The sequence below is a fragment of the Falco punctatus genome (assembly GCF_963210335.1).
Source record: "Falco punctatus genome assembly, chromosome: Z".
Classification (NCBI taxonomy): Eukaryota; Metazoa; Chordata; class Aves; order Falconiformes; family Falconidae; genus Falco; species Falco punctatus.
The window spans coordinates 21,812,388-21,834,196 of NC_137586.1; the positions used below are offsets into that span (position 1 = coordinate 21,812,388).

At 38.2% G+C, this 21,809-nt stretch overlaps 1 protein-coding gene across 1 annotated transcript in view; it reads right to left on the reverse strand.

Annotated features, from left to right (window-relative positions):
- Positions 1–19,941, reverse strand: part of PDE4D (phosphodiesterase 4D) — a 626,273-nt gene extending 606,332 nt beyond the window's left edge. Inside the window, exon 1 of the mRNA XM_080372937.1 lies at positions 14,826–19,941. The gene's annotated coding sequence lies outside the window, so the exon portion shown is untranslated. The remainder of the gene's footprint in view (positions 1–14,825) is intronic.
- Positions 19,942–21,809: the final 1,868 nt, after the last annotated feature.

Below are 21,809 nucleotides of genomic sequence, written 5' to 3' on the forward strand. Positions count from 1 at the left end.
CTTGGGCTTTCGCTGCTTTTGCACAACTAGCACCAGAAAACCTCAGGCACTTTGCAGCTCTCTCATGACAGGACATGGTGTTGGGCACCCAGGAGGCTCAGGAGTTGCACAGCCCTGCCACCACAGACAGCACCCGACAGGGGCAGAGGGCAGTGTGGTGGGAGGCAGCAGCAGCTGCCCGAGCCCCATCTGCCAGGGCAAGGTGAGCAGCACAGCCTACGTTGACACCTGCAGCGACTGTTTCTGCCCCACCTGTGTCTGGCTGTGGACCACATGTGTCCTGCACGCAGTGAGGCTGGACAATAGCTGCCAAGAGTACATGGTCAGCTCATTTGCTTACCGGCAAGGGTCAAGGCCAGGAGCAGGTGCACCACAGACCCCTGCAGCGGGGTGACCACCTGCACCAGTCTCACTGCTGGGAGAAGGAGAAGGGGACCTGCAGGGAGGGACCAAGCAGTCCCATCCACCTACTTGAACATCAACCAGCAACGTGCCCCAGCTGTAAAGGGGGCTTATGGACTGGAGCACTGCCATAGGAGGAGGGCAGGCTGAGGGAATGGGGACTGTTCAGCCTGGAGAGGAGAAGGCTCGTGGGGGATCTCATCAAGGTGTACAAATACATGAACAAAGGGTGCAGAGAGGACACATCCAGGCTCCTTTCAGTGGCAGGACAAGAGGCAATGGACACAAACTGAAACACCGGTGGTTCCTCCTGAATATCAGGAAACGGCTTTGTTGTTGTGAGGGTGACTGCACAGGCACAGATATCCTGGAGAGGTTGTGAATGCTGCTCTAATGAGAGGAACACCTTGCCATTTACACATGAAAACAATCCTATCTATTTATCATCACAGCACTACAACAAGCCCTCTGAGACACTTTGGCAGTGGGAAGAATAGTCTCACACAAAAGAAAAAAACAACCTGAAAAACATTCTGGCAAAATGCAGCTGAGCACAGACAGTGCTAAGTATTTATGGATTAATTCATAGGCTTTGGAGGAGACTACATCATGATATGAGGCATTCCTATAGGACATCGATTTGCTCCCAACAGCTGAGTTTTTCTCATGGCAAAGACATCTGGAAATGGTGCTCAGTCCTTCATTTGATTTTCTGTTTTACTGTACCACAGATTCTAAATCCCTATAACTTTTCTTGCAATTACATAAAGAATATTTTAATATACTTGCATTACCTGCTACAGTACAAGAGATTTATTCCACACATTCCTTTAGATCCCCATTCTTTTACATAGTCAGATATCTAGACAAAGGGTGCATTGAGATTAATCTGAAAGCTAGAAATTACAACATCTGTGCAATACACAAACATTCAATAAAGGAAGAAGAATGCAAGTAAAGAACAAACTAGGATAGGCAGTGCTTACACTCCACCATAGGTAAATATCCAAGTATTTACCGCTGCATTCTTCTCGATATGGCAACATCTATTTTTACTATAGAAATACATACAAAGGTCTGCAGGGCTTTTATCTTTTTGTCAACAAATGGTGAGTCTGCTCCTTCTACAGGTACATGCCTTAATGAAAATCTGAAAACTGTTTGGGGATAAACTTGGAGACACTTCCTTTTTATTTCCTGTTTGCCCCAGTTTTTGCTGGCCTGAGTCAAGACCCCCTGTTTGTTCTAAATCACCTTCTTTATTTTGTAGACAATAATGCTATTCTCAGGATGAGTGTTTGTGGTAACTGGGAGAGCCCCAAGGCACTTCTGTTTTTTCAAATTTACTTTTGAAAGAATTTTCAAACTTTCCTGTTTCCATAGCCTGAAAGTTTTTTTATGTTCCTTATGTGAAAGAGGGTCAAGTTTTTAGGGGAAAATAATCTGGAAAAATATTTTTCCACCAAAGGAAGTCTATCCTGGGCAAACAGAATATGATCAGCATACACAAGTGTTCCTTGACTTAAATGGAAAAAATGTTTTGATAATAGAAAAATAGCAGAAGAAACTAAATTATTTAGAAAAATACAGGAGCTACCTGACCGGACATGGGCATGGACAACCTGCTTTAGGTGACCCTGCTTTCAGCAAGGGGTTGGGCTAAACGAACTTCAGATGTGCCGTCCAGCCACAACTGCTCTGTGATTCTCTCTAGTGTAATAAAAGCAAACAGAAGATAGCTAGGTACAGAATATGAAAAAAAAATAATATTTGATTTTAAGTTGCACATATAACTTTATGGTATCATAAGCATTGGTCGGTTGTTCAACAAAATAGGTACTCTCTCAAGCAGCTAAAAGAACTCTGTGCACTTTAAAATACATCTTTCAGCAACTCTGCTGTCAGAAGGATTAAGTCCTGACTTTTCTTTGGAAAGGAGAGGCTGGATCTAGGGAACTATCTTTGTAAATCCGTCTTCATTTAGTCAAACTATCTACACAGTTTCCTTTCACTATCCGCTCAGTATTGAAGCAGGAAATAAAAAGTATTATATTGTTTTTTTCTTAGTGTTTTTTAACAAAACTAATTAAAGTATCAAACTAATGGTACTTAAAATTTACATAATTTATATAACATAATTATTTGCAATCACATTTGCAAAACTGCCTTAAAAACTCTGCTGTGGGATATTAAAACCATAAACCTGAATTTAAAACTTCCATTTCCTCTGAAAAGCTTGTGCAAAGCTTTTAAAAATTACTTTCATTTCACATCTGAGTTGTGAGAACCATGGTTTTATTTGAACTTGTATAAACTTAAAACTTAAAAACAACATTTAGATTAAAATAATAATAATAATTTCTCTCTAAAACAGTTTTGTATTAAAAGTGAAAAATTTCCCACTGTACAGAATCTGCCCTGTACATATCAGCTCCATATTTCCCAAGAAACAGAATTAAAATCAGATGAATATGGAGCAGAGGGGAACACTAAGCCTGATTTGGAAAGAATCCGTTAGAAATTCAGGGTCCAGATGGTCAGCTGCATCTCAAGCTGGGCTAATGCTGGTACGCAGATAGGCTTTGTCAGACGACAGCAAACACATGTCTGTTCTGGTTTAGGGGCAACTATGTAAACCAGCTCCCAGCTACAAGAGGAGGCAAGACAGCAAATACTGCCACAGCTGCCGTGGTCCGTTGCCGTGAAGCTGGCTGCCCGCTAGCCTAACCCTATTGTGTCTTTGAGCAGCACCAGGACCTCTGCCTCCCCTCTGCTCTCTGAAAAGACCAACACCTGTCTTCTTGTCCTTATGGGTGCAACCGCGTAAGGTTCATGAGATAAAGACCGCTAACCACCCTCCAGCTACACCTCTTAGACAAAATACTTTTAGTCTTTTTCTCATATGAACCTTTTTTCAGCTGTTGATAAATTTTGCCAAACTTCGTTTGGAGTGAAACTTCCCTTAATAGATGTTGAATTCAAACTGAATTTTCGGGGAACAGGTTAGCCACAGAGTTTAGTGATTTTGAAGAAGGCAATGAAAGGAAAATTTGGACAAATTAATCACAACAGGGATGTGCTTTCAGCTATCCCTGTAAATATGCCTAAATAATAAAACCTTTGCGAGGGAGAAGAAACACATCATCTGACACATGCACTACAGGGACCAAGTTCTGCAGCTGAGTTTTCAGAAGGCTTGGATCAAAGGATCAAATTCTGTCCTGTGTCAGCTCCTGTAGGCATCACATCTATGTTGTGCTGAAGTACATGGAGACTGAAAGGAATGAACAGTTGACATGTCTACAACCAGAGAGTCATAGCGGACTGACATCCCCAACACAGAGCAAGTGCAAGTTTCCTTAACTACCATGAACTCTTCTCACTATTACATGGCTGATTTTAATTTTACACGAGGCTAAGCATAAGCAACCATGGCAATACATAAAGGGAGTGAAAATAGCTGCACAGAAAAGAGAAAGATTGAAATAGAGGGTTAACAGATTGGAAAAAACAGAGGAAAGTAAGTAGGAACAGGAACAAACATGGCTAATTGGCTAGGAGAGGGGAAAAGCTACCATAGACTTCCACAGAAAAATATATGAGAAGCTGCCAAAGGTGAGGACTGGACTGGTGTACAGGAAGAAGATAGATGTGTGGAGACACAGAGGCAGCTGTAACCACCAGATTATAGTTATAAAATCTCAGAATGGTTTGGGACGGAAGGGACCTTCAAAGATCACCTAGTCCATCCCCGCTGCCACAGACAGGGGCATCTTTCATTAGGTTGCTCAAAGCCCCATCCAAACTGGCCTTGAACACTTCCAGGGATGGGGCATCCACAGCTTCTGTGGGCAACCTGTTCCAGTGCCTCACCATCCTCACAGAGAAGACTTCCTTTCTTATATCCAATCTAAACCTACCCTATTTCGGTTTAAAACCATTACCTCTTGCCCTGTCACTATAGACCTTGTTGAAAAGTCTCTATCTTTCATTTAAGCCACCTTTATCTATTGAAAGGATGCAAAAAGTCTCCCCAGAGCCCTTTTCTTCTCCAGACTGAAAAATAATCCCCCAGAAAACCTGAAAATGAACCCAGAATTCCAGTATCCCTAAAGGGGACTGCCCTGAGGCAGCAAATGCAGCTGGAACTGTAGCCCACACCCATTCCCTTCCCCTTTCTGAATCATCTGCACAGGAGTAACTGGCAGCAGTAGTCCTAAAATTTTGTTAGTTACATGTTTTCTGTGACCTGCATTTTTATTTCAAAGATCCAAATTGAAATTGCTGGCGACCAGCTGTGCAACTCATGTCACAATCCAATGCTGGTTTATACTTCTGCTTTCTTCAAATCTAAAGCCATGTAAAGTCTTGCCATCGAACTGGCTTTGTTTAAACCTAGGGCTTTTAGAATTATCAGGTTCAAATGTAATTTCCTGAATGAATTAATATTATAAATGCTTTTAGCACCGTGCTGCTTTTAAAATAGACTATTTGCAATTTGATGATTTATATGGTCTTATATAAGCTATTTTACTGAATTTTATTAATAAAAGTGTAATTGAATTCCAAAATTACTGTTTGACAGCTGATCACTTACAAATCTGAATGATGAGAAAATGAGTTTTAAGTAGCAGCTAGGGGAAAAAAGAGGAATAATAATAAAACCAATAAGTTACTATATTGTCATTCTATTGTAATTACATGATTTGCCTCTTTATTCAGCTGTCCTTTAATTCAGTCATTAGTGAATATCTGATAAACACAGCATATAGTACACTTAAAAATATTTAGTGTGTGCGTCAGCAAGACTTTACACACAAAGTGGCACCTGTTCATTTCAATTGTTCAATAGTACCTTTAGGCTCAAATTTATTTCACCTGGTGATATATCATATGTGTGTATATATTTTCACAACCTGTCTGTTCATTGATTAACATTCTCAAGTGATATCATTGTGTTATTTGTTTTCCTAAGGAATCCTGGATCCAGATTTTGGAATTTTGATTTTATGTGTGTATCAACCAATTCCCTGAAGCAGTATGATAATTTTTTTTTTTCCTCACAAGAGAGGGAAACTTTATCCAAATTAAAGTACATGTGTAGTATTGGATAGTCAGACATACAATGGTGTAAAGCAAATCAATAAAAGCAAATACAAAGCGCTTAGGAAAATCCCTGCACACTAAGCTGCCTGTGGATTATCCCTATGATGAACAGCAAAAACTACAGGCTATAATATAAAAATAGCCCAAGCTATAAAAGCAGAGAAAAGTTGCATTTTTCAGACTCTTCACTGTAGGTTTCTGAAAGGCATTACTAACCAAAGACAGCAAGGGACTATGTTAGTGCCTAATTTCAAACAGGTAACTCCACTGAAATTCATTAGCTTAACTTCTTGTATACTTTAAAATGTTTTGTGCTGTTTCTTTGTGCTATCTTGATATATCGTAAGTGTAAACACCTCAGTGAGCCTAGATACAGCTTCCCGTGGCAAAGTCTTAATTCAATGGGTTTAACTCAAAATTTTCATTAAGTCTCTTTGCACAAAACTCCCAGAGCACTTGGGATCAAGGCAACTGAAGCAGGAAAGGGGGCTGGTCTGGAGCCACACCTCTGGGGTCACCCAGGTTAGTTGCAGACTGTGGCCAAAACCATCACAGCCCACACATGCAAATCCCTGCACAGAAGGTGCAGCAGGTGACCCAGGCAGCGTACATCCTACACTAGGTAAAGGACATGCAATCCCTACTCTGGGGAGAGGAATTCCTCTTACCTGTAGGGCTTTCTTCAGGGAACTGACCTTCATGAGGCAACTAGAGGGCTGTTAGTTGTGGAGGACCTGCCTTCCTGAGCAAGCAAAGAGCCAACCAGGAAGCTGGTCGGCTGGGTAGGGAGCAATCTGAGAATTTGCCCAGACAAAAGACTTTGCAGTAGAGCAATGAGTAAATACAGTGAATAGATCTGCACTCCTGAAAGCCAAACAAAACGTGTCTGGGGTGCAAGCCTGAACCCTGGACCACTGATCCACCATGGGAACTGCAAACATGTTTCTTGACACGGTACTGGCTGTGCCAGTTAGCACAGAGAGAAAACGCGTGCTAGCTGGCACAGTCTTGAAGGGTAGCACATTGTGGGGGCCATTCCAAGTAGGAAGAACATACAAGGCTTCACTATATTTGTCTCCCTCCACTGTTCACTCTGCCTAGCTGGCTTTTTACCTTTAACTACCACCACCACGCCAGACTCCAGAGCATGCTGGACATACCACATATCACACTATGCAGATTCCACCTGCAGGAAATTTTCTGCAAGAAAGCAGAATTTCAACATAATTTTAGATACTTTCAGCTGGGGAGTGGGTGGGGGGTGGGGGAAGTGGCAGGGCAGAAAGATAAATAAATAAAGCCTAAACCGGGTTAGGACCACGGGATCCAGAGCTATATAACATGGGTAGGTGCATAGTCTCAAGTTCATAGTGAACTTCATCCCTGCATTGTTAAGGATTCCAACACTGTAGTCTTTCAATGGGCTACCTGTTTAAAAATTAAAAAAATTACTAAAACAACACAGACTTTGCTTACCATCAGGAAAGTACAGTTACAACTTTCTTGGTCAATTTGCAGCAAACTGCGATCAGGAAAGATCATGAAAGAGCAGATTCCAGGGAGAACAAGTACAAAAGAAAATAAATGTGTTTTTTCCAGAAGAGGCTTTCTTAACAATAATGCAAGACACATGGAAAAATCCTTAATATCTTTGAAAACAGAAACTGCCATAAGCCATGAAAACCTTCTAAGCATGGAAAGCATCCTCAGTGAAGAGAAGAATTTTTAATGTAATGCTCCATATAGTTTGAATGGATCAAGAGTGTCTAAAACCAGGGATACTGTTAAAAACTTTAGAATCTTAACCAGGACTGCAAAGTATTTATAATGATTTAACCACACATTCATAACAGACTTAGAAGGTGATATTTTACTCTTAAGGTGCAGTAAGACTTACTAAGAGATAGAATTAAGAGTCAGTAGCTGAAGCTAGAGGAAATAATATCCAAAAGTAAGCAACTGTGCTTTTGTTAAAACAACACATAAATGCAGTATTTCAGAAGCTAGTGTAATATCTCCAGAAAAAATCAAGTCTTCAAGCCATAAAGCATCACCTTCAAATCTCTCAGTCCAATGCACTGCAAAAGTAGACATTTCCTGGCTTTTCAACCAATGGCTCCTGAAAGGGTTGTTGCGTAACTTTTTCCATATTATTTTCCCACCTTCCAAGTACACCAAGAAATGTTGCTGAACACCCTACAGAAAACTGCCTTTTTTTTCTTTCTACTGCTCCTGTATTTTCCTATTGCACTCCAAACATGGACATAAAAGGCCATACAGTCCCATTACACTGATGTAGCTGTTTTCTAGTGCTGCTTTTAAAATGGTTTTTAAATGCTGTCTTTCATGGGAAAATTAATAAAGGACTGCAATTTTATCACTTTGCACTTCTTGGGGAACACCAGCATTATGACATCTCTTCCCATGGGTTATCCTATATGTCTGTATTCCCACAGCTAGGTACATGACAAGGCAGTTCAATCTGAATGTTTGAATAAAGGGCCTTAGTGTTATTTCTGTGAGAAAGCTTCAGGAAATGGCTGTAATGACTGGGGGTTATGTTCTCAAACTTTATTTTGTCATCAGGAGTATCTGCCTTCATCCAAAATAAACTTGAACAGATTATTCAGAGCAACAGATATTTCTCAAACAGACAGATTTATGCTTACATTGAAAAAACCCACAATGTCGATTAATAGGGCATTAGGTAGATAAAAGATACCTTTTAATTTAAATTAATTGCACAGCATATTGATAACTGATCTTTTCAGGTTTCAGCTAATTGTTTCATTTATTGTATACACATGTGCTATGCTATATCTGCTATATGGGAATCTATTATAACAAAGGTTGGTGATGAATGACTTCCCCTCTTTTCATAATTAAATATCTTGTTAGAAAGCATCCATATGGAGACAACAGAGGCAAGGGACAGATTTTATATTCCCAAAGTCCAAGGGCAGCACACTGTTAGAAATTACATCTACCAAAAGGCTGGAGCAAGGTCAGTCTTCTTGATGGTCAAAGATAGATGGATGTAGAAACACATTTGTTCCAGACACCACGCTGCACTGCAAATGCCTGGGATATCACAGATCTTACCATCTGTTTAAATGGATGAGCCACAGACGTTCAAACCTCCGTATGAGCTTAGTCTAGAAGCTGCATACAGTATTCAGATTCTGAAAAGTGCAAATATTAAAAATCCAGCCCTTGATTTAATTTTTAGGAGTGGTTTCAAGTAAAATTCACATTATAGCTTTTCTTTGAGTAAACGATTGATTGTATGTAGCCATAAATATCTACTCACCACAATAATTTTATGACCATGTGTATTACTGAGAGTAAAGAAAGTAGAAAACACATTCTCATACAAATGTATCTTCTCTTCTCCATCACTTTACTCATGAGGCAGGAAAGAAAAGACAGAAGGATAGGAATCAGTGCAGTATTCTTGGCTGTAAATTAATGAAATGAAAACCCTTCCAATCAGTGCCCAGTAATCAAAGAGCTTAGGGAGGATGAGATCCCTAGATAATGAGATAAAGAATAGACAGACTATATTTCAAACTCTTAACTGTTAAATGTTGATTTTTTAAAATAATTCAAAATGCTTTGATACAGATTAACTGACATACTATATTTAAGATCTAAATACAGCAAGCAAAATCAGTATCACAAAACTCAACTTTTAATTATTCAAGTAAATTTTTATGCAGGTACAATCACACACTGTTTTGGGGGTATATAATAAAAAATATCACATATAAAACACCGTAATTTTTTTCATGCTGTAAAAACAGCTACATCAAGGAGCTTAATGTGAAGGGCCTACATTTTCATAATTCTAAGATAAAATGAGCAAAATCTTTTTTTCTTTTTAATTGCATTTGCAAAAACGTTGGACCCTAGGGGTAATGCAGCTATCACTGAAAACTGCCTGAGTCTCATATTGAAATTCAGCATAGCAAGATCAGCTGGATTCCTCTCCCCTACTGTGTCAGACATTTATGCACTGCTGTCAACTGCAAATTTTTTAACAATGACCAGAAAGTTTAAGATATAAGGAGAGCTGTTTGGGATAACTACAGCTAGAGACAAACATAGATTTGGTTAACCAAGTTTCATGGCAAGCACATCCCTTATATTCTCAAAATTCTGGTTTTCCAGTGAAACTGAGTATAAAAATCTTTGAAGCCTTGCCAGCTCAGTTTACACAGCAAAGTCCCTTTAGTCCATCTAGATTATTTTCTGTTACAGGCCATAACAGTACCTTCCACCTTCTTGTATTTCAGCTCCTAACTTGCCTTCAGACCACCTCCAAACACACATCAAGCACAAAGAAAATGTTTGTTATCCACATCTTAAATTTCTTTTTTCAAAAATGTATACACAACTGGTTCCATACAGATAACACACAGAAACCTGTTTCTCTCCCTTTATCATCTTTTCAAATCCATTACTTAGCTGGAATAATTTCATTTTTTAGTTTGACAACCCACAAATTATATACTTGCAGTCCTTAATTGAGAGCCTCTGACCATGAAAATTCAAAAAAGCGTGCATTGGTTTGGCAGAACTGCAGAGATAGAGATCATACTTCAGATACGATGTATCAAAGAAGCTAACAGACTCTCCATGGCCTATAATTCAGATTCCAGGCTACAGCAAGGCTGTGTTTTGCTACCTTTCAAAATCACTGTGACAGGTAAAACTTGCCAGCAAATTATTTAATGCAAAAGACACCATCATTTCTCATGCAGAGAACAGCAAGTTCCAGCTAGCCCCTAGAGAAACAGCGTGTTCTCTGTACCTGAGCAGGGAGCTATGCTACTTGGGGAGAGTATTTGTGTTTCTGCCTGAAAATTTAAATAAATCTGTATTTTACTTTGGGTAACAGTACTTTCTTTCAAGGAAAGCAAGCTGGAACACAGGAGCAGGGTATTACTTTTTCAGATGCGTAAGACTGGAATCCTGACACAATAAAACAAAAGCAATCCTGTCCTTGATCCTGAGAATGTAAATACATGCAAACAACCAGTACCATTTTTGTTTAAGGCCTTTTCCACATATATACAAATGTAAATGCTCACCTGCTATGAACATCCACACCTGCATCTTCAACTTTTATTTGTGTGTCAGTACGTTCACTGCACAGCTATTTACAGAAAGTGACTGCAAAGACAAAATTACACAGCAAGCCAAAAGCTGATTCATTAATAATATGACTTTGAAGCTTTTTCTTTTCCCCTCTGGGCCAAACTGCATTGTACACTTTGTTTAAAAGTATAAACTAACATTTTGAAGATACTTTGAAGATATTCATTTGAACAGCGAGTTTTCATTCAACATTCCCACTTACTCCTTTTGGTTTCCTCCTATCTCCAAATGTGATTTGATTTCACTTCTTTTTTCCTCTAGATTTCTTTCTTTCCTTTCTCTTTCTGCTACCCACATTCATCACCTTTCAATCTGCTGAGTGATCTAACAGAACACACAGACATCACAGATATATGTTTATACTGTTTTAAGAGGATATAATACATTATTGTAGTGATGTGATTACATGCTTTTTCCCAAGACTTTTTTAACTCTTCAGGAGCACCCAGGAAGAAAACAAAAATCCTCCCATTTAAAAAGAAAAAAAAAAAAAAGAAAAAAGAATTGTTGTTGTTGATCATAACCTAGTTATTTCTTTTTCAAGCTCTGGAATAATTTTTATATAGTGCATAGTTAATTCATACATTTAAATTGGCCATTGTAAATGAGAGAAGAAAAAATTCAGCACACTTTAGACTAAGCTAAATTCTTTTTCTTTTCTTGTGAACTCTAATTTTCTGGTTATATTTTTTGCTCTATATTTTTTGTATTAAGGATTACAACATAAAATCATAACAATGCAGTCACACCAATACAATCCTCTGTGAAGCCAAAGTATTTTAGATCTGTGAAACAGAGGTGTACTGAAATATTTATTTCCAAGACAAGTAGTACCACACTCAAAGTCGCTTAATGTTATCATTCAAATAATATTACACAGCAACAGCAACAGAAGGCCCTGTCAGATCCTCTGCTAATTTTGACCTGTACTTAATTCCCAAGTCTGCCATGAATTATTAAAAGCAAATACATGGGCCAGCTGCCCTACTGAGAAATGCTCATTCCTTTCTGGGGTTCTGTAGGACCTTTCGTGTCTGTTGTCTGCATGAAGAACCCACCACTTCTGCAGACTTAAGATGCGTCCAGTGGCTAAAGTGAGCACATTTTTTTGTGAGTGCCCCCATTCCCCCCCCGCCCCCACCCCCCCCTTTTATTTTTTAGTGTTTTGTGATGGGGGTTTCTTCACACAACTGACATCTGATACACAGACACACCAAAGGAAAAAACGCTTCTGCTGACTGCAAATGGCTTAGAGTTAACTGCCTTCTTACAGGAGACTTTAATATGGGTACAAGGCAAGACACACCTGCAGTCTATACTCTACTCTGGTGCTCTACTGAGCAGACATAGTTTTGATATGTTTACAAAAATATTTTCCAAAACATGTTGGAGTTTCAATATAAATTATGTTTCTGATGTGAATACCCGAACTCACACTGAAAATTCACTGGCAAAGCATCAGACCTTCAAATTTAATGGGATTTTTAGTTCTTTTTATAACATATTCCAAATTATGTAAAGCATTCCTTAATATCAATCTTACATTTAAGCAGACACACATGTATTTTATCTGCTTCGGCCAAACACCAATAGGCACAACTCAGCCAGTGGGACTCAAGGTAGGCACTATATAAAATCTTTAACTTGGGCTGTCTCTGCAGCAAAGTTAAGCTCCCTTGCATTTACAGAGAAAAGCTGCTGGCATGTTTTAAACAAGGATGCAAATCTGAGATTCTCTACTAAACAAGTAGAAAAACCTTTTCAAAGAGTTCTGAAAAAAACAGTTATCTAGACTTCCTAACATGGATGTAAAATGTTGGAGTATTTAACATAATAGGAGATAAAAAGTTTATTTTAAGTAACATCAGTACAGTCAAGGAGGTGCTGAACTATGAACTAGGAAAGCATCTATACAAGAAGCAGTAAAATGTTCAGTGCAGGCTAATTCTGCCCTAATTAGCCTTCACACAATGTACCTATACTGCTTCTGGTATCAAACAGGTGTCCTAATGTGGACCTTCATGGGCCCAGCTCTTTGCTACAGATACCTCTCATACAACATCATATTGCAGCTATATTCCAGGATTTCATTCCTCCCTTGGCTGTTGACCTGCTCTGACTTGCCCAAGGTTATGTTTAAATTGTATGTATTTCCATGCTGTGCCTACCATCCTGTTTAGTTTATAATCTTGTAAGGGCCGGGACTGCCTTTTACTGCTTGTTTGAACAGCATCAAGCACAACAGGACTTTGATCCAGCCCGTAGGCATTGCTTGTGGTACGTTAGATTCCAAATATCACCTATAGAATTCAGTATCAATACAGTTTCAGTTCCTGGAAACTTGGTATAAATAGTATTGAAACAGTGCATGCACTCAGTATAGCACAGGACCAGTTTTCCAAGTTACTCCCCTAAAGATCACAGCAAACACAGTGCCATAATAAACTCACTTAAACTGGCAAGGTTTTTTCCATAGTCTCTCTTTTTTGTTGAGCACAGGAAAAGTAAAGTAGCAGCATTTAATGTCTCACCAAGTTATTTCCTTGTGCTTTGCATATGTCAGAGAAATTATGCTGAAACCAGCTTTTCATGTCTAAGAGAACTACTTTGGATTCCTCATTTCAGAAATATCATAGAACTAACAGTTTGCACTATAATTGCTGCCTCACTTAATGCATACCACCTCAGTCAAATTGATTTCACCGTGGTTTAGGTTTTATATTATAACAGTATACCTGACCACTAAGGTAAAGCTGGCAAAAGTTATCTCAAATATTACCAATGTCAGCAAAACGCTTTTTAGTTTAACTTCATAAAGCCATTTAGAGGATTCAAACAGTTTGGTTTGCTGACCCACATCTAACAAAAATACTTTAGACAGTGTCACCATAATCTTGCATCATTCAATGCAATACAACATGAGACGTGCAATACTGCTAAAATTACATTCCTATTTTCTATTACAGGTTCAAAAAAGAATGTCTTTACCTATGCTAGCAAAAAATAATATTTTTACAGAGGTTTTACAAGGGCATTTTATATCCCCAGAAGCTATAATATTCATTAGAAAGTGCAAGTCAGCTGTCTGAAGAACATTTACTGTTTTAAAATTATTAAGCTAATAAGAAACATCATAGGCTTATATCCTGCTAGCAGAATGTACTTCTTGGTATAACACAAGCTATTTACCCACAAATGCTAACTCTGTTACACCACACAATGAAATTATATTTCCAGTGGAAAAACAAGCACTAGGGAAAGTTCTTTGCATGAACTAATGCATTTAAAGCAATGAATATGACCTTGTAGCATTTACTAGAGAGGTGTAGAGCACCAGTTTAGTAGCTTTCTGATTTCAATCTCTTGTTCTATTGTTCTAAACCTGAGTTGCACAGAGGTAACACCCGACAATCTCAGGAAACCAACAAGGGAGTCACTGTGATAACTCTATCTGATTAAACCACAGATCCTGAACAGCATTTCCCACTGGTTTCTAATTCACTGTGAGTAGAATTTGTTTTTAAATGTGTGAACTCTAACATGCTGGCATTTCCCTTGCTACAAAAACAACCTCTACAAATTAAGGAAAGCATCATAGCACCATAAAAAAGAAAGTGGGGTGGGGGGAGGGTGTTAGTTAAGCTTTGCTGTTGTTTAAAATACTAGATGTTAACACTGTGCTGCTTTTTAGTGGCATGTCTGTTCTTATTTAGAGAAGAAGCAGGGAGAGAGTGTGAAAAGAGTGGCTATTTTTTATTTTACTTGTAAGCTGAGAATTGTGTGCATTTCTTCAATAGTTTTACTACAATTGCTAGTATACAACATACAAATGATATTAAAAAGTAAGATACACCACATGTATTGATTAAGCACAAATGAGGTGTAATGCAGCATCACTATATTTTATTATAGAAGAACAAAAATTATAGGGATCAAACACAATCTGTTTCAGAAATGAATGAACCCCAAATGCACTGACCACATGCAACATCATGAAGCTATTTTAACACTAGCAAGAGAAAAGCTGCCAAGTTAACTTACCTGACTTCACATAGCACAGAATCTCAGACAGAACTGCTAGTGAACTACTTCCTAAACACAAGCATTCTTGTTTACGATGTGTAATTAACAGAGTAGAAAAAGTCAAAATTACTCACAGAGTCCTGAAGATGCAATAGCAAACTATCTAAGACAGGAAATTCCAGTGCAATAAAACAAGTAGGAATAAACATGCACAAAGTCAGGAACTGACAGGCCTCTGGATTACTGCAACTGTAGGAATCATGCTCATGCATGCTGGGCTATAATTTATGAAACGGAGTCCAGGAAACAACCAATTGCTTAGCTCCTCCTAACAAGTCCAACTGGCTATGAAAAGCTGGAAGTGCTGCACAGAACAATGAAGAGGAGCTATCCCACATAGTAATCTGCTTATCTGGGATTGCCTTCTCTGTAGAGGGAGGGAAGCATGTAACAAGGAGAGAGGAAAAAAGAAAAATCACAGCTTGTTTGTTGAAACTTCAGAGCAAATTTCAATCAACAGGCAAATCTTCCACTGTAGTTAGATGGCTAGTACTATAGTCAAACATTCATAGCATCAGCTAAAACCTTTCAGAAGACCATAATCCTCCTCAGTAGAGATTTTTTTCATATTATTGACAGAAAGCTATGCAAACTGGATTTATATCTCCTATGTAATTGTTTCAGTGCTCTCCTGCTCTTCATTTAAATAAAATGTTATTGCTTAGTGTGAAAAATCCTTCCATAAAAGCTGATTATTTTCAGATCACAGGTGGCTGTTCAGTGCATTAATGAGCAGCTCTTCCTCAGAAGACATCTGCATGGTCCTAGGGTTTAAGACCATCATTTACCAGAAAGATTTGAAGAGGAACAAGAAAGTGTGTCTTCAATTAATAATAAAAAAAAGAAAACTTTAAACAATCTGGAACAGACCAGGATTTACACACTAGACTACATGAGATCAAAGTTGTCCTCCCTGGGAAATTCCATTGTTTTGAAATGTTGGTTTGACCAATTTCAAACTAGGATCACTTTGATGTTTTCGGCTAAATAACATTCCTGAAGTGCTTCAGACTAACAGAAAGCATTTTTTTCTCAATTCTGGTTTATTTTATATAAATTTATAAAATAAAATGTATAGTTTAATTAAAAGTACATAGGAATCTGTCAAGATAACAGATTTTGACCTTACAGAACTATCTTCCTGTAAACGTGCCCACTGAATTTTCCACATTGATAAATTTCTATTACTGAAAAAAGAAGTAAGAAACAAACTTTAATACATAAAAATGCTACAATTTTTTAAAAGAGCTGTTAACCTATTTATGCAGAAATCCTAGTAATATTGAATGAAAACATAGATACTTTGAGGTGAGTTTGCATGAATTCTACAAGGATGGAAATCACACAGGTTTGGCTGCTTTGTCTTTAAATCCTTTTTGCATATGGTTATTCTTCACATTCCTTCCCTTTTCTCCTTCCTCTTGTAATCCATGCTTTAATAATTTCTAAAATCTCCTTTGCAAAATGTATTTTATAAAACCTGTTTCACTCTTTGCTGTCACGACACTCATACTCAACAGCTTCTACTGATACTTTGCAGCTTTAGATACTTTCCCAAAAGGCAGTTAGTAGCTGCAAATGACCTCGTGGACCACCTTGTCCTGCTGGGCATCATTACTTGAATTAGCGAAACTAAAGCCTTTAATTTCAGGAATCAGGTCTTCTTGCATACCTAAACAGTCTTCTCCCCAGGTCTAGGTTCTATCCCTACATGTAGTAATCACCAGCTATTTTAGCACTGCAGCCTTTAAAATGGCTCTTAATGAAAAATTACTATGCAAAAAGAAAAGCATGTGCTAAACATCAGCAGTTTATAACACACACTCAAAGTGATATTCACTTCTCTTGATTCCATTAAGTAGAAGAAATTCTCAATTGCCCACAGATTTCTAAGCAACAGATAAAAGGAATAACTTTATTCAAAGATTCTACAATTCCACAATGACTGAAGAACAGTCACCTTCAAAGAAGAGCATTTGCTAACCAAAGGGAGAAATGGAAGTGGTAGGATACATAAAAATAGAACATAAAAATATACTTTAAAAGGGGTAATATTACAAAATTTAACCTAAAAATTTGAAAATATTCCAGTCATACCTATGGGATGCATACAAAAATCTTCAGTTATTGATATCCATTGGCAACCTTGTCACCAGCCCATACACTATTTGACAAATACTAGAAAGAAACACAATGGCTTCATAGACAAGGAATTTGAGTTCACTACCTTTGCAAGCCATGTCTCCAAACTGAAAAAGGAAATTGTATAAATTTACATTTCAGCTTCCTGCTGCCATAACATAAGGAAAATAAAGCAATTACCAGCTGGTCTTTTTCCACAGCGACTGACAAATAGCCTCCTCAAACAAAGACCGTTTGCTAATGAAAGAAAATAAATATATATACACTCATGCTAAGGTGTTTTTTTCCAACTAATTCAAATAAGGTGCTGCCTTTCACCCCAAAATAGGCTTTACAGTCCTCCCTTCCACCCCACCATCCACTGAGACTATGACAGGCTCTGTAGGTAGTAGGGAGAATGTTTCCCCCATCTCCCTGTCAAAAACATCCTTCTTATATGTTCGGGGGGTTTTATGACCTTAAATGTGAAGGTTAAATTATGAACGTGAAGTTGCTAGCTCTAGCTCTCTCAACAAAGAAACCTACAGCTCTCAGCTACACCCTGTTAGAGTGGCAGTCTCCAGTTTTTCTCCTCAAGATCACAAAAAGCATTAGCTCCTATCATTATACATATACATAGATATATATGTATACATAAACGTACATAGCCTGACACCCACATTCAGTGTTTCAAAAAGAAAATCTGTTGCAATACCATAATAAATTGGTACCATTCCCTTATTTGCTGTAAAACTCTGGACAGTATCACATTGCCAGCTTACTATAGTTTAGTTTAAAGCCAAATAATTTACTGCTATAAAATCCACAGTAAAGAAAAGCCTTCACTGAATAACTGGAATGTCTGAGCTAAAGCAATACAGTTAACTCTTCAGTACTTAAGATATCATATCCCTGGCATTTCATTTTTTTCTACCTTGTTACATTATTCATCTCCATAATAGGAGTTTTCTGCATGTAATTCATTCTTTCTGTACTAGGCTTTTTTTCAGAACTCCTTGATTTATTGTGTTTCTGGGTTTGGCTCACTGGTATGTACTTCACATCTACTAATAAATTCAGCAACCTTAAAAGTATTGCAATCTTCTGCCAGTAACAATTTCTTTTTAAATGGGTCACTGACAAATTATTTTGCTTTGTCAATATTTGAAATACTTCTGTATGCTAAAAACTTTTTAAACACTGTAGCATACAGCCTAAAAGGAAAACATACCAAGCAGGAGCTTCAGCACCTGCCTGCCTGGAGGTTAGTCTTTCTGGCAGACTGAAGGAGAATCCCATTTTCATACGTGAAAGTGTCTATGCATAGTAGGCTCTGAATATTTACCTGATTGGAAGAGGCAGGCATAGCCTAGGTATGAGTGAGGCAGCCCGGCAGTGGCAGCTGGGTCTGTGGAAAAGTGCTAATGGCGGGTGCTTACCTCCTCATCTCTCCTTAGCTAAAGTGGGATCTGTGAAAAAAGGGCTACTTCTGTCAGTGGCAATTGTTCAAAAGAATGCAAGATTAAATTGCATTCCTATATATTTCAATTTTCCCAGCATGCTTCCAACCCCACTGTGTATTATGCTGCTCATCCCTTAGGTTTCACATTGATTTATTCCTGCAGTTCCAAGAGTGTCTTGTAGATGATCAAATACGTATGAGCTGAAACATCTGCAGATTTACTTGATCCTGCAGAACGTATTTGTGCTTAACTTTCCTAGGATTACTTGCAATCCATGAAGTTCATACAGAGGTGATTGTTACCAGTTTCTCTGTATGGGCTAATTGTATAAGCAGCATCTACAAAATCACACCTTGCAATGCACACACGCAAAATATATGGAAGGAAAGGCATACTGCTATTACACCTAGCCCTAAAAACAGCAGGGAAATTCTGCACACTAGGACAGCATTGAAAATAGCAGATATGAATAATGGAACCAGAGATCTGCAGGCAGGCTACAGATCAGAAAAATTCTGGCTGTTTACTCATTTGATGAATTAGCACGTATAATCCACTACTGAATGTTACATAAGAACAAGGTTTCTCTGATAATATTAGGAAACAAGCACTGTGTGTTGAATGACTTGAGGTATAAACAAATATACAATGGTTTAATAAACAAGTTTTTCATGTGGCCAGATGCTGATTTTATTTTATACAGCAGCAATGCCAAGAAATACCAGATCATAAAAGATAATTGTACTCTGTATGATAATTTCTTGAAGGAAATCTTTTGAACAGTACACAAAGAAACATGGAAAATATGTGGGGAATAGAACATATGATCCATGAATACACATCCTACGTCAGAAGCAGAAAGACATCATCCAGCATGTAACTGTATAATGATTTAGCAAAACAATATGTAAAAGAATCTGAAACTCCTGCTTACAGTAAACAAGAACAACCTCTAGTTCAGGTTACATTGTGTACTACAAAAACCAAGCTGAAGAAACATTGTATGCATAGCAGATTATGGTGTTTTGTTTTGGGTTGGTTTTGTGGGTTGTTTTTTGGGGGGGAGAGGGTAGGGGGCAGGGGAAATCCTCTCTGCATATATTCATTTAGGAACCCAAGGATTCATCTGTCCTGCTGGTTCAGATGCACATGAGCAAGTTCAGACAGTGCTAAACTCACTACTAGATGCACAGTTAACTGGCAACTTCAATACGAAAGCAACATAAGCAATGTTTATAGCTAATCAGTTCTGCGTGGCAGAAGAACAGTGTTGTGCAGTCTGGCTGTGTTACTTGCACACCTTAGTTTGTTAGCCTGCACAAAATTATACTGTATTATATGCATGCTTGTATTGTGCTCAGGATGGAGATGCTTCAAGACCCCAAAGAACTTCTAAGCTAACTTGATATTTAGTAAATATTCTTATTTCAGTAGCTAGAATAACTACTTATTATTGATTTTGTTAATAGAACAGTTGCACAAAGTCAGGCTGAAAATTAACTGAGCCCAGTATCCTAAATTTGAAAGTAAGCTATATGGAATGTTTAGTGGAAGACATGCTCACCTCCACCAAAAACAACAACAACAACAACAAAAACCAAAACAAAAAAAAGCCCAAGGCAAAAAAAGAGAAAAGGAAAAGAGAGAGAGAGAAAAAACCTATAGGCTTTAGTTTTAATGTCCCTTCACTTTTAATAAAGCCTGGAGGGTTTGACTGGGATGTAGAATTCATTTCACATACAAAGAAAGGAATAATACATAGTCTATACAGCACTTAATAAAAAATATGGGAGTGTAGAATTCCTCTCACTTTAAGACATTGCAAGAGAGAAACAGTATTAAACAATTTTTCCCATGATCACTCTGGAATGGAATCCAGTCTTCCAAGTCTTACCCCAGGATTTAAGCCACAAGATACCCATTTCCATCACTATTTACTGCAGCAAGTTACAGCTTATAAACTATCTATGAGGCAGTAAGGTTGTATAAACTGTATGACTGAAACATCCTACATACGCAGAATAAACTTTATGATATCAAAACTGTATTACCTATATCCCAGACCAGCAATGATGAAAGACTGTTAAATCTCACTGGTCCTCTGGAAAGCAGAGTCACATTTAGACTAAGGAGAGACTGAATCCAAGGGAAAGCAGTCCACCCACACTGGCTGCTTGATGAAGGGAGATGTGTAACAGAATTGTTCCAGAAAGAGAAGATACGGGGACATCATTAAGAGTCTCAGTAAATAGAGGGCTATAGAGGAATGTATAGATTTTCACAGATATACAGGAAGCTTGATCCAAGAGAAAGGATCACAAGAGAAAAACATATGAAAACAAATGTTTTTACTTGCACATACTCTGTCTCTCACAGAGTTAGGAAATTCAGATGAAGAGATGGAAGAGAAACTCCATGATCTAGAGAACTCATTTTCATCAGAAGGGGCTCCTTTTCTCTATAATAACTATAAACATCCGGTCAGAAATGATGAAACTGTCTCCAAAAGCCTAAGGCAGCATGTCTTTAAAAGAATGATAAACCTTATGCTCAGACAAATGCCAGATAAGCTAAGAAATCAGCCAACTGAATTTCAGCACTTAGCAGACCCAATGTGTTTGCAGCCCTGTTAATAAACCTAGTACGTATCCAGCCCTACGATGCTTCCATTTTCTTGCTTCCAGTCAAGTCTGTTGTATTAAAACTTGTTTGCATTGAGAACCAAAGCACTAGAAAGTTTAAAAATGGCAGCTCTACAGTTGCACACAAAATTGATACATTCAGTCCCAGCAGCAAGAAAGTTTGGAGTCCTTTGAGACAGACAGCAACTGTGTTAGAAACTAGCTATAGAACTATAAAACCTGGCATTTTCAACTTCTGAACACTAAATTTCAGAAACAGTGTAATATTTTGCACAGGATTTGCAGGGGAGGCTTTTCTGGAGGGGAGAAAAATGATATGTATGTAGCTTCCGAAGCTTATACTGAGAAAAACAGTATGCATTATAATATCTGCCATTCTAAACTTTCAGTGATGGCTGGGAGGAGCTGATAGCTGCCAGCCCACAGAGCAGACTAAGCACTGAAGCATACAGATACCATTTAAAGGCATTACTTACAAGCCCAGGAACCTGGTAGCCTGCTGGTGTGGATGTATCACTGGGGCCAAGTGGCTCTCAAGCAATGAGTACTGAAGAATGAACCTTCCCATTATCTCTCTCCCTATCTTAACCTGGGAGCATCAAGCTTTCCTTTCACTGCTCCCAGCTAGGAAAATTAAACATTCAAACTCTTCGTTGCATCTTGGTCTCCTATAAATAGAACCAGGTACAAAACAGAGTGGGGAAGATTTCCTGCCTAGTGCAATTCCCAGAGGTGCTGTGAGTCAGGAGATCCATGCAGAGTGATATCAACACCAGAAAAACCCCAGGCACTTTTTGAGACCCCCACCAAGTCACGGGGAGACAGAAGGGAG